At 46.8% G+C, this 17,500-nt stretch overlaps 2 long non-coding RNA genes across 3 annotated transcripts in view; one reads left to right on the top strand and one right to left on the bottom strand.

Moving 5' to 3' along the window:
* Positions 1-17,500, bottom strand: part of LOC147023529 (uncharacterized) — a 267,038-nt gene that overhangs the window by 159,475 nt on the left and 90,063 nt on the right. For both annotated transcript variants that reach the window (XR_015060254.1, XR_015060255.1), the window contains exon 5: positions 538-615. This is a non-coding gene — a long non-coding RNA (uncharacterized LOC147023529). The remainder of the gene's footprint in view (positions 1-537; positions 616-17,500) is intronic.
* Positions 1-17,500, top strand: part of LOC147023530 (uncharacterized) — an 84,877-nt gene that overhangs the window by 6,418 nt on the left and 60,959 nt on the right. The gene's annotated exons all lie outside the window — the stretch shown is intronic.

Below are 17,500 nucleotides of genomic sequence, written 5' to 3'. Positions count from 1 at the left end.
GTAAACATCAATTAGACAACAACAGCAACTCAATACACCACTATTACAACTGTGCCAATATAGTAGCACAGGTGAATATATAATGTAAAGGCAATATTATAACGTTGCAAACCAGAGAAAGCGTAACCTATCCAAATATTCAGTCTTGCCACATTGGTAATACACCAGTGTTACAACTGTCAATATAGTAGCACAGGTGAATATATCATGAAAGTGCATTATTATAACATTGCAAACCTGAGGAAGTGTAACCTATCCAAATATTCAGTCTTGCCACATTGGTAATACACCAGTGTTACAACTGTTAATACAGTAGCACAGGTGAATGCATCACGTAAGTGCGCCACATTGGTCCACCTCATATATTGAGTTAGCCTCAGAAAGTTTACACTCCACTCTACTAGTAATATGAACTATAACAATATAATGAATTACACACATTCAAACTCATGAATTACGTTAAATATTAGTCCTGAGAATCACATGTGGCCAAGAATCCTACATTAGGTGCATGTACATAATCCATGTAAAACTCACCCCCGGTCGCATTGCACGACGACTCGATACAACCAGTAAGGGATGCAGTGAGCCACCCAGTAACATCCACGAGTACAGCTATAAAACAAGGACAATGAACTGATGCAAACATATCAGTATCGTCTCAAAAAATAAATAAAATATTTATTTTCTATTTCTCTACTTTAAATTAGCAACCAAATAACATTGCAAATTACAAGTAGTCCAACATTCATCGTTGGGCACAAAAATGTGCATCACTGTGCAGAGTCAACAAATTAGCATTGTTTGCTTCTACAGTTTCTACACAACATGTTTATGGTAATTGTTCAAGGAATACTCATAACTCACATGAGATTAGAGCAAATTATACAATCACGAGCCCGCACCGATTACCAGCTCAATGCCTGAAAATTGCGCTTCCTTTCCCGATGCAGAATAGAAAAAGAGCGGGCTTTTATGACGTGAACAGATACGTCACGAGTTCCGGTGAAAATAAAATAAAAATGGAAAGATGATAATACACCGTCTCTCACAAATGCAACGTCTTTCAATCCTGGAAAATGTTACACACTCAAACTGTCCCTCCAAAAGGATCATCAACTGAACCCACCTAATTATTTTCATCGTCAGCCACTTGAAGAAGTTCAGTCTCTTGAACTTCTTGGCCTAACACTCAGCCATGACCTCTCCAAATCCAACCGCATTGTAAAGATGGCATCCAAATCAGCTGCAGACTTGGCATCCTTATTTTTCAAAGTTATTCCTTGGAAAATCACAACTACCCACAGTCAACAAGGCTTTTGCCAGTAGCTTTATGGAGTATTGCTCTCCTTTCTGGACTGGCACCCCAGCATTATATCAGTCTCTCCTTCAATTTGTGGATTCCAAAGCTCTCAATATTAATGGCATCTTCTGGAATTAGGCCAAAGCATAAGGCCAGTTGCTCTCAAATTGCAAACAGGTTGGTAGGTAGCCTTTTTAATACTTCTCCAGTCTACTGCCTGTTCTTACTCCTTTGATGTCTCAACTCCCTGACACTGGATTCTCTTTTCTCCCATTTTTTGAACTGCCTTCCTGAGGCTGTTTACTCCAACTCTTCCCTTCAGGGTTTCAAGCAGACGGTGAACCACTATCTCATGTCATCTCTCATTCCTACCCAAAATCTTCTCTACCCTAATTAATCCTACCTAACCTAACCAAATGCTCTTACTTATATGTGAATGTGTTTCCTCCTCTCTCTCCTTTCCTGTTCATTCATTTTCTTGCTCATGTCCAAATGTGGCCCACAGCCTCACGATCAGTTCAATGCCTTTTTACCCTCCATCACCACACTCGTACATGAATCGAGATCTTGTGTTGAAAATAATGAAATTAGAAGTGTGTTACTTATGTGTTAGAAGTGTGTTACTCAACCATGGTCAATCCAGCCCATCCTCGGAAGCAGTTTAATCTTCATCAAGTTCATTGGGATCACTTGTCACAAGCAAACAAAACTCATTTGTATTGTTCAATTTTGTTCTTGTATGCCCCTCATCATCATCCTGCATTATTGGAAGATCTGAGTTGATTCTCACAAATTCAAATGTCAATGAGAGTGGCATTAATTCATGTACATGGGTTTTAACTGCCGAAACTACACTGGAGAAGGAATACAGTGGCCCGCAAAATTATTCACCCTCCTCCAAAGTTTTCACATTTTGATGCCACCCAGGCTTATTTCATGATGCTTTCAAATCAAACAATGTATAGTCTTCACAAACTACTCCAAAGTGGTAAAGCTAAAAAAAAATGCAGATAAAATGTGCATAAGGAAGATTAACAGTGGAAAAAAAATCAGATGATTCTCAGTTGCATAAGTATGCAAACCCTTTGTGTAATTAACCCTAAATCACTTCAGGAGCAAATTATTTGTTTGCAAGGTTACAAAATAAATGTAATAGGTTTCACCTGTATGTAATCAGTAGTTAAACTTAAAATTAAGCTCCACACTTCTCAAAGGAGTTTTAAGGTGCAACTCACTTGGTCAATCAACAAGAAAAACATGAAGATCAAGGATATTTTTCAAAGTAGTCAGACATAAAATGGTGGAGAAGCACCGTTCAGGAGAGGGTTATAAGAAGATTTCAAAGTCGTCACTCATTATCCCTTGAAGTATGATGAAATCCATCATTAAGAAATAGAAGATGTATCATAAAACCCTGACTCTACCCAGATCAAGTCGCCCATCCAAACTTGGCAGGAAACTGGTTTGGAATGTCGCTGCAAATTCAACAATGACTGAAACATCTGCAAGGCTCCATGGGGTCAGTGTTTATCAATCAACAATATCCCATTCCCTTCACAAAGCTGGCCTTGATGGATAGGTGGCAAGAAAGATGCCATTCCTGAAAAAGACTAATCTAAAAGCTAATATGGAGTTTGCAAAAAAACATCTTAATGATACTGCAGGCATGAGGAGAAAAGTTTTGTCATAAGACAAGCCAAAGGCTGAACTTTTTGGTCAAAAGTCAAAGTGTTACATCTGGCACAAGCCCAACACTGCACATCACCCAGTCAGCACCATCTTTCCTGTCTGCAAACATAGTGGTGGCAGCATCATGTTGTGGGCTGGTTTTCATCAGCAGGGACTGGCAAGTTTGTCAGGATAGGACAATGGATGGTGTAAAGTACAGGAGAATCCTTCATGAAAACCTGCTTGGTTCAGCCATAAATCTGAAACTGGGTATGAGATTTACATTTCTGCAGGATAATGATCCGAAGCACAAAGGTAAAGCCACATTGGAGTGGCTGAATAAGGAGAAAATAAATGTTCTTGAGTAACACAGTAAAAGTCCTGACTTGAACTCACTTGAACATTTATGGCGATACTTGAAGATTGCCGTCCATCGACAATCCCCATCAAACTTGGCAGAACTAGAGCAATTTTCACATGAAGAATGGGCAAAGATTTCACAATCTCACTGTGGAAAGCTGGTAGAGATCTACCCAAAAAGACTCATTGCGGTCATTGCTGTAAAAGGTGCTTCCACCCGGGGCTGGATACCTTTGCAAACAGTGAATTTTGATTTGTACATGTTATTTGCAGGTGTTCCGCTCACATGTAACCTTGAACTACTATAAGTAGTTAGTTTGATCTCTCGAGTTATGAATAAATAATTTCATTTGGAAAAATTGTTTCTACATAGTTTGTAATTCATTTAAATGTGGCATTATTGGTTGGGGGTGAATACTTTTGCAGGCCACTGTAGCTCCAACAAAATAATAATTGGAATGGTGGTATTTGCTTGTCTATAATAATAAATGTCAGTGTGTCAGTCAGTGTGTCTCTCCTCTACAACTCAAAACCATGAAACCTATCAGCACCTAACTTTGCATGCATATGAAGGGAACTTCAAGGGAGTGCATGAAATAAAACTGGGCTTTTGGAAACACTTAAACACATCTTTTGAAGATAATTTAGGAGGTGCTCACAACAAGAAAAAATAATAGCAAGCCTTACAAAGACGGTGGCGCACCTTCTTGGTCAGCCCTCGGTCAGCTCGCTGGGGTCTTATTCTCCCATTTTTTTTGGCCTGCTAAACAATGCCTTGATTGGAACAGGCCGCAAAGGTTTCTGAGCGATAAAGCGCTGAAATTGTTTTTTTACACTTTCCACCATCATATCATCGAATGCCTCATGAATATCATTCCAGAAATTGCTGCATAAATCACTTTTAAAGTGATTTAGTTTTCAAATAAGGAGGTTGGAGCAATTTTATGCATTATATGATACGATTTGCCACAATGGACTCTCACGGACAAATTAAAGTACAGTATATAATCGAAATATAATTTCGGCTTTGAGAAGCGGATATTGTGGACTAAATAAGTGTGCGTTGAAATTTGGAGTGATATCTGGAGTGAAATCTGAAAATTTAAAGAAATAATAATGATTCTTTTAACGAAGCATAAATCATATAAACCTCTATACTTTAAGCACACAAGTCTATGGTCCCTCCTTCTCAATATTATACACAAGAAAACATGAAATTGCCAAGCATTAAACAACGTTTTCTACTGTTTGGAGAACTATATTGAGTGAACAAAAGATTGAGGAATGTGCCAAAATTAACCAGCTTCATTGAGCTGGTTTCATTGAGTGCAAGGGAAATAACTTAATTCAGTGAAACAAAAATAATTAACCAGGAGGATCATCATGAATGCGGCCACGGATGGGTTCTCTGTGGGGAATCTCCAGAGTTAGGAAGGCAAAATATATTAAATTAAAGATCAAATTAAAATAACGAATGATTATCAGAACAAGAGGATTCAGGTGAGTAAAGCAACTGAAAAATTTCCACTTAATTTTTTTTTTCTATCAGGAATGCATTCCCCCTTTAATACATTTTAAAAGTCAGTGGGATTTTGAAGCTTGGTTTAAACGATGTTTTCCAGGAACCTGGAAGTGCCTGTATATAGATGTGTGTGTGTGTGTGTGTGTGTGTGTGTGTGTGTGTGTGTGTGTGTGTGTGTGTGTGTGTGTGTGTGTGTGTGTGTGTGTATGTGTGGGTGTGTATATGTGTGAATGTATGTGTGAATGTGTGTGTACGTGTGGGTGTATGTATGTGTGGGTATATGTGTGGATGTGTAATGTGTATATGTGTGGGTGTATGCGTGTGTATGCATGTATATTCGTGTGTGTATGTATAAATTTGTGTCTCTCTGTCTATAATCGTGTGTGTGTGTGTGTGTGTGTGTGTGTGTGTGTGTGTGTGTGTGTGTGTGTATGGTCATAAAGCATAACATAACATTATCTTTGCTAACTCCCCCCCCCCCTTCCTCACGCCCCACTTTCCCAGCCTCCTTCCTTGCTCCCACTCTCTCCTCTCTCTCTCCCCCTCCCCACTCTGCCGTCTCTCCTCACTTCCCCCTCCCACCCCCTTCTGCCGGAGTGCACAGCAACATTTGGTGAGGTGTCGCTCTCCCCCCCCCCCCTTTCCTCGCTCTCCCACCCCTTCTTCGCTCTCTTCCCCCAATTCCTAGCCTCCTAGCTCATTCTCTCTCTCTCTCTCTCTCTCTCTCTCTCTCTCTCTCTCTCTCTCTCTCTCTCTCTCTCTCTCTCTCTCTCTCTCTCTCTCTCTCTCTCTCTCTCTCTTCTCCCCCTTTACTTCCTCACACCCCTCCTGCCTGGAGTGCATAGCGACGTGTGGTGAGGTGTCGCTCCCTTCCCCTTACTTCACTCTCTCCCCCTTCCAGTCTACCCCCCTTCCCAGCTCTTTCCCTCACTGGCCCACCCCTCATCTCCCTCCTCACTCTCCCCTCCCCTTCGTATCCCCATTAGCAAAGCGACAGGTGGTATTTGTTAATAGTGTATGTGTGTGTGTGTGTGTGTGTGTGTGTGTGTGTGTGTGTGTGTGTGTGTGTGTGTGTGTGTGTGTGTGTGTGTGTGTGTGTGTGTGTGTGTGTGTGTCCTCTATAACTCCAAAACCATAAAACCTAGGGCCCCAAGCTTTGCATGCATACTAAGGGAACACCAAAGGTGAATTTAAACTGAGTATTTGGGTAAATTTAAACAACTATTTGCAGAAAATTAACGGGGTGCTCATCATTAAAGAGCAGGTTTTGGGTCACTGATGACTTCGCATGATTCGAAGGTTGTAATCAAATTAATAATCGTTGGGCAATTATTTTCTCACATTTTAAACTCAAAATATGCTAAAATTAACTTTTAGGTCAAAACCTTTGTCAGTGATCAAAAAACAGACCGGATTTACCGAAGATGCTATGACGTCACGTTCTCCGAAAACTTCGTGAACATTCGGAAACAGCGTGTGAACAATGGCGAGATGCGAATCAGAGAGTGATCTCAGCGGCGATGAAATTGAGTGTTTTCATTCCGATATTGCCGAGGACGAGTCGGAGGATGATGGGAATTTATACTGTGGAGTTTCTGGCCCTGAGCCACATAAATTTGAACCACTTGCAAGTGCCAGAAAACGGCCTATTTCGTGTACAAGTGGCAGGACTGACTGCCCGGCAGTTCACACTGACATACTCCACCAGACAGATTAGTTGGTAGATTTTAATTTTCTTGTTCGATGCATAAAATAATGTAAAGTTTGATTCGTCTGTGACTTGATATAATATTTTTTTAACCCTCGAGTCACTCAAGAGTCAGAAATAGAATGAATCAATAATGGACCTAAATATATTATACACCGTAGCCTTGGCATTGAAGTCTTTCTGACAGCTGAGCTTGACCCCAGTGAAAGTGAACAGTTAGAACAAACCCCAACCTTCAAGAGACTGTTGTGGCAGATAAATACCAAAACATGTTTAGCCTCATTGGGAAATATTTCACCAAATTTAGAAAAAAAAGTGGAAAATTGATCAATTTTTTACAATTGAAATGAAATAGCCCAATTTGCTGATGCTGTTAAAAAAAGTAATTTAATCAACAATAAGTTGATTTGTTGAGAAATGTTTTCATGCTTGTGTTTTTCAGAAAGTTTGTTTATGTGTTTTTTCATGTACTCTTTAAGAATACATTTCAAGGTTTTTCTCACATAAACTCAACAATTGATTCTGTGACAGAGCAGTATCTGGAGAACTTGTAAACCAACAACTCATATTCACAGAGTGGTGATCAGATGTGTTTATGCCTTCGTAATCCTCGGCTGTGAAATGGTCACCACAAATGACAAGTCTATCCAAAGGGTCCTCTTTACCCAGTTTCTTTGGGGGAAAATTCGCCCGTTTTGTTTGTACAAATCTTATCCACTGCCGGCGAATGTTTGATTCCTTCGGGAATCGGTGGGAGCGATTACCCGTTTTCCAGCCATTTTCGCAAAACATGACGACACACGTACGAGGCATGATGTGCAAGTATCCAAATAACTTTGTTCGACAATAATTCAAAATAAAAAAGCATAATATACCTTTTGGTTGGATACTTTTTGAACACACCTCGTGTATATGTATATATAAATACAGATATATATATATATATATATATATATATATATATATATATATATATATATATATATATATATATATATATATATATATACATATACATATTGTTACGGCTGTGGAAATTTGCAATACACCAGAAAGGTCCTCAGGTTAGATATATCGATAAGTTCATGTGTAGTTAGTCCACACCTGTTGTTTAGAGGGAATATGTGTGATTCATCCAGGCTGCGACGCTTTTAGTTAGCCATTTTTCTTTCTCTATCGTTATTTTGGACCAATAATATCCCCAACAACTCAAACACCGCCACCTTCGCCTCTTTACCTCCACAACTCCACCCTGCAAACATCGCTTCACCGCCATTCCCAAACGATGCCCGCCAACAACTCAAACCACCACAGCAAACCCCCCACCACCTTCACCTTTCTCCTTCCACAACCATCAACCACACCACCAGTCAACACCGAACGTCGTGCTCCCCAGGGCCCGTTCGGTGATTCTTGCCGAACGCGTCGAGCCGCGGGTACAAATGGATGCCTTTGCAAGAGGGAAAACGGATCAGGAGAGGCTTACGCCCCTTTTTGCCCGACCAATTGCTAAACGTCGGGTGGCGTTGTCCAGCCCCCAAGCGCGTTTTGATCCGCAAATTAGCATACACGCTCCTCCTCCGGTCTATAAAGACGCGAGCATAAGGCGACTCGCGAGTGTCGTGTCAGGTTGGGGCGTGTGTTGGGTTGTGCTGAGCTGTGCGGTGCTGTGCTGGCTGGGCTGGTCGAGTCAAGACGAAGGTCATTGTTGAGGTTGTCGTTGCGCGGATTGGACGGCGAAGGGGACGGAGCTCGGATTTGAGGTCGAGGGACGAGTCGTGGTGTGAAGCAGGGACGCGGAAGAGGGCTCAAGGGCGAGAGTTCGCCGGAGTCGGTACGGTCCCAAGGCCCTGCTAGCGGGACGGAGCATCCGCCAATCCCCTCTTCCCACCCCAAGCATCAACAATTTCCCCCATCCGCGCTGAGATCGCGCCGGTAACCCCGTCCGCTCCCCACCCCAACCATGGTGTTGACCGACCAACACGTGCCTGCGCAACGCACGCCTGGAGGAGCTCACCGACCATACCAGGGGCACGGAGTCAGGCGCATTACGCGGACATTGCAGCGAGCCCGCCATCGCGCCACGAGGGTGCGGGTAAGACCCCTCCGGTCTCGTGGACCTGGCCGATCACCCAGGTCCCACGTTCATTTGGTCCACGGACCTGTCTGCCTCCTTGCCTGTGAGGGTGGCTTGTATTTTCTTTGCTTTTGGTGTAAATGTGTGTGTGTGGCGCCAGTCTATTAAGTAAACCCGTACAAGTGCTTGTGCATTGCTTTATTCGTTATTAACTCTGTGTATTGTTCTTGCTTTGACTGTGTACGTGCATTTTTGTATGATTGTAAAGTACATGCTTGTCTGCGTGCGAATTAAAAGTGCTTGTCAAACTGTTTCCCGTTTCGTTGCGTCCTTTCCAACGGTTGAAATTTCCATCTTGCATCAAGTAAGGGATTGCTAGTGGGTTGAAACACCCGATAAGTAAAACTGAACCATCGAGGTCGGCGATAACTCCGCTCGGTTATCCCTTTAGCACGGAACGAGCCGCTTAAGCGGTTCGTGTCCGAAGTCGACCTGCGGCGTGGTACAACTCCTCGGTACGCTACCCGCACGGGTACTTAGGTATATCGACATTCGGCGATTCACCCTATTTCGCGCGGGTCGAATGCGGACTGGGTTGTGGTGAGGTTAAACCCCCACACGTGGCTAGCTCCTTGGCGGTAGTTCCAAGAGGGTCACGACTGAATTGTCCGTTCCGGTGGGCGACGAGTCGCGATTCGAGTTACGTGGCCGATCGCATGCCGGGCGGGCGAAATTCGTCACACTGGTGTCCAGGAGTGGGATTCAAATCCATCCCACCTCCAACAGCAATTCGTAACATTGGTGTACAGGAGTGTGGGATTCGAATGCACCTCGGTCTCCAACTAAATTCACCGGGATCGAACCAGGGGTGTGCGAAGCAAACCCCCTCGTTCCCCCCAAATTACGAGCAAAGCTAAATTAATTCCTTACGAGAAATAAGATGGAATTTCAAGGCGAGCGGGTGCCAGGGGTAGAAATGTATATGTGTAGTAATGTAGAATCCATGGCCCGGGATGGTTCTTTTTATAACTCCACCGCTAATTACAATCCATGGGGGAGCTCACCCTCATATTCTGAGCACGGACTTTGCCGGCAAACGGAGTCGCAAGATGGAGGCACGGCCGCACTTCAGCGCGGCACGAGGCGTGAGCGGGCCGCTATTAATGGCGCTACGAACGGCACGACACGAGGCGAGCGTTCCCAACAACTGTTTCAAACCACGGGGTCATGGCAGGCGAGGCAGGGCGACGGCAGTGCATTGCAGATTGCATTGGACGAGGCACAGGAACGAATTCGGGGGTTGGAAAAGGACTTAACCAACGCAGACTGGATTCATGAGGATTATGTGCACACGGAAGCACAACGATTGGCCAATGCACAGGAGCAAATTCAGGAGCTGGAAGAGGACTTAGCCAGTACAGTCGAGAAGCTACATAAGGAAACGACGTTAGTACATTGGTTGCGTGGGTTTTTGCTACAAAAGGCGAGTGAACAGAATAAAAGGAAAGAGGAAGAGCAAATTGGTATCTCCCAGGATAGGAACAGCTTAGAGGAAGAATGGAAAACCGAGCTCGAAAAGAAACAAAAGGAGCACGATTTGGAAGTAAAACAACTAATGGAAAAAATATTGGAGGGGGAAAGGCAGTTCAAAGAACTCGAGGGGAGAGTGAGGGAAATACAGTTGGAAGAGAAAAAATGTGAACACGATGGGGAGTTGGAACAATTGAAGGAAGAGAAAAGAACAGGCAATCAGGAAAGAGAAAGCCTAGAACGGAAGAGAAAAAGAGGAGAGGAACATCTGGAGGAAAGGACGGAGGAATTGCTGGAAAAGTCAGAACAGTTCGAAGAACTGCAGGGAGAAATGAGGGAGGAAGGAGAAAGGAAAACAAAGCGAGAAAAGGAAAAACGCAAACAACATGGGGAATTGGTGCTACTGGAGCGAGAGGTAAGGACAGGCCAGATTAAAAGAGAAACCATGGAAAGGGAGATAGAAATAGAAAAGAAATATCAGGAAAACCTAAAGGAATATGGGAAGAAAATGGACGAAATGAGGAAGGAAGCATGGGAAAGTTGTGCGGAAAGGAGGGAAGAAGCATGCATATTGGAAGAGGAACTATTGGAAAAAACTTCTGAGATACTGAAACACGAAACCAGAGAGAGGATTACAAAACGAACTAAGGATGTTAAAAGAGGAGAGGAAGAGAGCGGAAAATAAAACGTTGAGGAAACACACTGTACAGATCAAACAGTTGGAAGCCAAAGCAAGGTTGGAGTGGGTGGAGATGAGAAAGGAATTTGAAAAAAAAGCTTCTGAGTTACAGAAATACCAAAACAAAGAGACGGAATTACAAAACGAGTTGAGGATGGTGAGATAAGAAAGAACGACAGCAGAGAATGAAACGTTAAGGAACCACACTGTACAGATCGAACAGCTGGAATCGAAGGCCAGATTAAAGAATGAGGAACAAGAAAAAGAGTGGAATGAAAAACAAAAAGAAGAACAAATGATACAGGAGAAGGAAATCAGCCAATTGAAGGAAATAACGAGATTGCAGAATGAGGAACAGGAAAGACAGTGGAATAGAAAACAAAAAGAGTATGAATTTGAAACTGAACGACAAAAGGAAAAGAATAGGTTGGGGTACGAGGAGAAAGTGAAGGAGCAAGGAATGAAGCAGGAAGGAGAAATCAGTCAATTGAAGGAGACAACGAGATTGGAGAAGGAAGAACGAGAAGAACAGTGGAATAGAAAACAACAAGAACATGAATTTGAGGTTAACCAATTGAAGGAAACTATGAGGTTGGAGAATGAGGGACAGGGGGTGAAAGAAATTAAAAAAGAAAGACAAGAACAATTGAAAAAGAAAGCAAGGTTGAAGTACGCAGAAATAATGAATGAACAACGAACGAAACAGGAAAAACAACTAAGCCAAGTGAAAGAAACGATGAAATTGGAGACTGAAAAGCATGAGGAACAGTGGGAGAGAAAACTAAAACTATACGAGTTTGAAATTAACCAGCTCGAGGGGAGAGCAAAATTTGAGTCCACGGAGATCGAAAAACTCCGGAAAGAGAACGAACAACTCAAAAAGTTCGGAGAGGAAGAACGACTCAAATGGGAAGGAAAATGGAACCAGGAAGAAACAGAAATAAGGAACAAGGAGAGAAAATGTATAGAGACGCGAGAGATAGAAAAAATAGAGGAGAGACTGCACGATAAAGACAGGGTTAAGGACGAGCACACACACATTAAGGTAGTGGAGGACTATGAGGGGGAGCTGGCGGACTGTTTAGGGACCCGGTGCTAGCAGCTGAATAGCCTCCTCCAGGAACGAGGGGAGGGAGTATGCCCCCTTGAGGCGACTCACGACGAGGTGGGTTCGGTCGTGCCAAGCGGAGTTGAGGGGCGAGTGCTGCGGACGGGTGCACGAGGAGCTTGGGGGGTAGAGAGGCCCCGGAACCCCTTGTGGTGGCACTAATCCCCAGCATGATTGTCCGGGTGTGTGTGGTGAATGTGTGAGTGCGACCCCCTGTGCGAGTGGAAGGCTGAGTGTGAGTGAAACCACGTGTACAAGGGAAATGGCATGCGTGAGTGAACGGCCGAGTGCAAGGGAGACCGTGTGTGTGAGAAAGCGGTATGAAAGAGAGATGACGATCGGTATGCGGGAACACACAACCGCATGTCCGAGTGTCATGGAGAGGTGTGTGAGCATCATGGCACGCAGGAGTGGGTGTGTTAAATGGCGACGACGATGGCGACAGATGGACAAAGGCTGTGTAGCGGCCGTAGATGCATTGGGAACCGCGCTGGGTTTACCCAGCGGCGAGCGCGAGGTCCGTGCTGTGGTACGCACGAGGCCGCCACGTGCGCGCTTGCGGGAGTGAAACCCGGTCCATAAACACCAGCGGTGGATGTTGCCAATCCCGCGGATGAACAAAGGGTAGGCTGGTAACGGATTCGGAATGGATGGGTTCTCCACGCGGGCGTGTGTGTGAAGCTCTATGTGGCCTGTGCAGTGTGTTCTGTTCGCAGAGCGCACGACGCAGGTCACGGACGGGCAGAGCACGTGTTCATGTGGGGAACCCCTCGAAACACGAGGCTTGTTTTTTTTTTAATATGCGCAGGGTGACGTCATGGCTGCACGTATGGTTGGAATCTGGCAGGAGGGGTATCCCTGCCAGATGGTACCGTCCAAGAGGGACGAGGTGTGTGAACAGCTGCCATGACGTCACGGGCAAAAAGCGCAGGTTGCGAGTTGCTGCGCTGGTGCTGCGCGAGGAAAAAAAAAAGTTGAGCAAAGCAGGCCTCGCTTTCGGGTGAACAGGATTCCCAGGCAAGGGGTGGAAGATCCCCTTGGCCTGGGCACAGGATGGCACTAGTTAGGGGGAAGGGTTAGCTTCGCGAGACCGGCTTCATGGGGCTGGGGTAAGTCCTGATGGAGCCAGTGGAATGGATTAGATAGAGGGATTGTAGGTCAGATTTAGGAGGGGAGATGATTTTTGAGGATTCGGGGAGAGTGACAGACAGTGAGTGTGTAGTGGGGACGTAGCTTAGCTTCGTAGTGTTAAATGGAACGTGCTTTATTGTCAGGGATGACGAGGGAGCACGAGGAAGTTAGGGGATTTAGTGAGAAGAATGGCAGGATTCAGTGGTGTGTGTGGAAAGTGGAAACATGTACATGATGAGTGAGTGAGGCCAGCGGGTCTGTGTGAATGTAGTGAATGGAGAATGCATGGTGCGATGAGTGATTGGGGGGAGGAGTGATTCCCGCCCAAGGGACCCCGGGGTCAGTGTAGAGTGAGTTAGGAGGTTAGTCAAATTGACAAAAATGGAAGTCGTTTTGCTGTTGGTGGGAATGTAGGCTCGAAACCTGTTTGAAGGGGTGCAGGAGCCCTGTTGACGGGCTGGGAGCGTGGCTGCGAATGGTGAGTATCGCTGAGTGGGTACCCCGGGCACCGGGCGAGTCTGCCGTATTAGGCCAAGGGCCCATGGGGGGCCGGGATAGTGTCGTGGGCACGGGTGACTCCCTGATGGGGGGCCCGGGGCGCCATAGGCCGCGTGGGCAGTGCGTGGGCACGGGCGACCCTCGGAAAGGGGCCCGGGGCGCTAGCCTGCCATGTGAGCGTTTCAGGGGAGTCGCCATGGAGGGCACTCCCCGGTGTTGAGGGAGCTGGTAGGCTCGGAGACAGTGTAGTGCCCGCGGGTGCCATTGCTGGAGAATCGGCAGAGGGTAGTGCCTGCCAAGGGAGCCACGCATCCCAGCCACGAAACCGTGCAAGCGCACGAGGGAAATTTGGGGGGCAAGGCCCAAAATTGGAGGACACCAACACAGGCGATGGGAATCTGGGTTGATAGAACCAGTAGATTAAGCGAGAGGCACTTGTTGAAAGCCCCGGGGTAGTTTAAAGGTTAATGGATAGGGTAGATTAGGAAGTGTACCCCTCCGCACCATCCATCCCTTCGCTCTCGTTGTGGGCCGCTGGACCCACTTTGGTTAAAGATCGCTGAACTCCGAGGAGGCCATCCTAAGGCTTGAGTTGGGCCTCGACACAGGGCGATAGCTCTCCCTTATTCCCCTCCAGGAAGGGAATGGAGGGGTTGGGAGTAGGCTAGTCGAACAAGGACGATAAAGGGGGTTAGGAGACGAATTCATAGTGGGGGAAATAAAAGTGAAAATAACAACAACAAAAAATAAGTGGGGGCTAAATTGGGTTTTGACAAATTAAGGGGGTGGGTATGGACAGAGACAGGCACAGGCGATAGGTTGGGAGGGAGACAGTAGGTAGGTTCGAGCCCGCCTTCTGAGTGGCCAGCCCCACCGCACTCCCTCCACCAACCTCCACTGCAAGGCCTGTGCCGGCCACTTCATCGGCTGGCTGTTTGCTTCAAGGCCTGTGCCGGTCGACCGTCAGCCGGCTGTTTTAGTGCAAGGCCTGTGCCGGTCAGCTTCACTGCCAGCTAAGTTTGCTACAGCGGCCCTGTTTTGCCATGCCTTGCCTGTCCACCTTTGCCATCCATGCCGACTGCCCTCGTCATCTTTTGCCCCCGTTCTGTTTTGCATTCCCCCCCCCCTTTGGTTCATTGCCATGTGCGTCAGGATCATTGCGCAAGCCGCGAGGACTGCCATGTTGGCAGCTACAACACGGGCCTGCAGTGGCGGCCCGTGCACCGTGTTTGCGTCCATCCATCCATCCATTCATCCATCCATCCACACATCCGTTGTGTTCATTGCGTGTGCCACTTGAGCTGGCATGGAGACTGCGTTGCGCAGCTCATGCGCCCTTGCGTTCATTGCGTGTGCCACTTGAGCTGGCACGGAGACTGCGGTTGCGCAGCTCATGCGCCGTTATGTTCACTGCGTCCATGTTAAAAGGTGGAGGGTCCTTGTCTGCGTTTGAGCAGCCAGCCACGTTCCTTGTCACCTGCATTACTCGAGCCAGAGACTGCGTGCGAGCAGCCTGGCTCCCTGCTGACTTTTGTTTTTCGCTTTGCAGAGTCCATTGATCCTGGGCCATGGTTAGTGTAAATTATAAGGTTAAGGTGTTAAGTTGTATATTGTATATGAGTGCGCCCCCGGCATGTATGTCTTTGCGCCGGCAATTTATTTAAGTCGTCTGAATGAGTGGGTTTGTTAGTTAGTTACTCGGCCCGTAGGTTATATATTTTGGGGACACGAATACACTGAATGTCGCACTCAGGGATCCGAAGGTAAAACTCAGGGATCCGAAGAATGTCGCACGTACTAGGGGAGAACTACATATGATGGCACACGAAAATTCGACGACTCGGGAGGAGTCTGTAAAAAGGGAAGGGGGTAGTGTTACGGCTGTGGAAATTTACAATACACCAGAAAGGTCCTCAGGTTAGATATATCGATAAGTTCATGTGTAGTTCGTCCACACCTGTTGTTTAGAGGGAATATGTGTGATTCATCCGGGCTGCGACGCTTTGAGTTAGCCATTTTTCTTTCTCTATCGTTATTTTGGACCAATAATCCACCAAAACAACTCAAACACCGCCACCTTCACCTCTTTACCTCCACTACTCCATCCCGCAAACATCGCTTCACCGCCATTCCCAAACGACGCCCGCCAACAACTCAAACACCACGACCTTCGCTTCTTTACTCTACAACTCCACCCTGAAAACATCGCTTCACCGCCATTCCCAAACGATGCCCGCCAACAACTCAAACCACCACAGCAAACCCCCCCACCCCATTCGCCTTTCTCCTTCCACAACCATCAACCACACCACCAGTCAACACCGAACGTCGTGCTGTCCAGGGCCCATTCGGTGATTCTTGCCGAACGCGTCGAGCCGCGGGTACAAATGGATGCCTATGCAAGAGGGAAAATGGATCAGGAGAAGCTCACGCCCCCTTTTTGCCCGACCAATGGCTAAACGTCGGGTGGCGTGGCCCTGCCCCCAAGCGCGATGCATGTGGACTCCTTTTAGGAAGGAATTCGGATCAAGAAAGGCTCACGCCCCTTTTTGGCCGACCAATGGCTGAACGTCGGGTGGTGTGGCCGCACCTCCAAGCGCGTTTTCATCCGCGAATTAGCATACACGCTCCTCCTCCGGTCTATAAAGACGCGAGCACAAGGCGACTCGCGAGTGTCGTGTCGAGTTGGGGCGTGTGTTGGGATGTGCTGAGCTGTGCTGGCTGGGCTGGTCGAGTCAAGACGAAGGTCAACGTTGAGGTTGTCGTTGCGGGGATCGGACGGCGAAGGGGACGGAGCTCGGAGTTGAGGTCGAGGGACGAGTCACGGCATGGAGCAGGGACGCGGAAGAGGGCTCAAGGGCAAGAATTCGCCGGAGTCAGTGCGGTCCCAAGGCCCGGCTAGCAGGACGGAGCGTCCGCCATTCCCCTCTTCCCACCCCGAGCATCAACAATTTCCCCCATCCACGCTGAGATCGCGCCGGTAACCCCGTCCACTCTCCGCCCCAACCGTGGTGTCGACCGACCAACGGGTGCCTGTGCTACGCATGCCTGGAGGAGCTCAATGACCATACCAGGGGCACGGAGTGAGGCGCGCTAGGCGGATATTGCAGCTCGCCCGCCATCGCGCCACGAAGGCACGGGTAAGACCCCTTCGGTCTCGTGGACCTGGCTGATCACCCAGGTCCCACGTTCATTTGGTCCACGGACCTGTCTGCCTCCTTGACTGTGAGGGTGGCTTGTATTTTCTTTGCCTTTGGTGTAAATGTGTGTGTGGCGCCAGTATATTAAGTAAACCCGGATAAGTGCTTGTACATTGCTTTATTCGGTTTTAACTCTGCGTATTGTTCTTGCTTTGACTGTGTACGTGCATTTTTGTATGACTGTAAAGTACGTGCTTGTCTGCGTGCGAATGAAAAGTGCTTGTCAAACTGTTTCCCGTTTTGTTCCGTCCTTTCCCTCTGGTTGAAATTTCCATCTTGCATCACGTAAGGGATTTGTAGTGGGTTGAAACACCCGATAAGTAAAACTGAACCGTCGAGGTCGGCGATAACTCCGCTCGGTTATCCCTTTATCACGGAACGAGCCGCTAAAGCGGTTCGTGTCCGAAGTCGACCTGCGGCGTGGTACAACTCCTCGGTACGCAACCCGCGCGGGTACTTAGGTATATCGACATTCGGCGATTCACCCTATTTCGTGCGGGTAGAATGCGGACTGGATTGTGGTGAGGTTAAACCCCCACCAGTGGCAAGCTCCTTGGCGGTAGTTCCAAGAGGGTCATGAATGAATTGTCCGTTCCGGTGGGCGACGCGTCGCGATACGAGTTATGTGGCCGATCGCACGCCGGGCGGGCAAAATTCGTAAATATATATATATATATATATATATATATATATATATATATATATATATATATATA

This window comes from Eptatretus burgeri, chromosome 7 (assembly GCF_056783735.1).
Source record: "Eptatretus burgeri isolate ZD-2024b chromosome 7, Ebu_testis_v1, whole genome shotgun sequence".
In the NCBI taxonomy this organism is placed as follows: domain Eukaryota; kingdom Metazoa; phylum Chordata; class Myxini; order Myxiniformes; family Myxinidae; genus Eptatretus; species Eptatretus burgeri.
The sequence above is the reverse complement of the archived record's forward strand: the minus strand, read 5'-3'. Positions and strand labels throughout refer to the sequence as shown.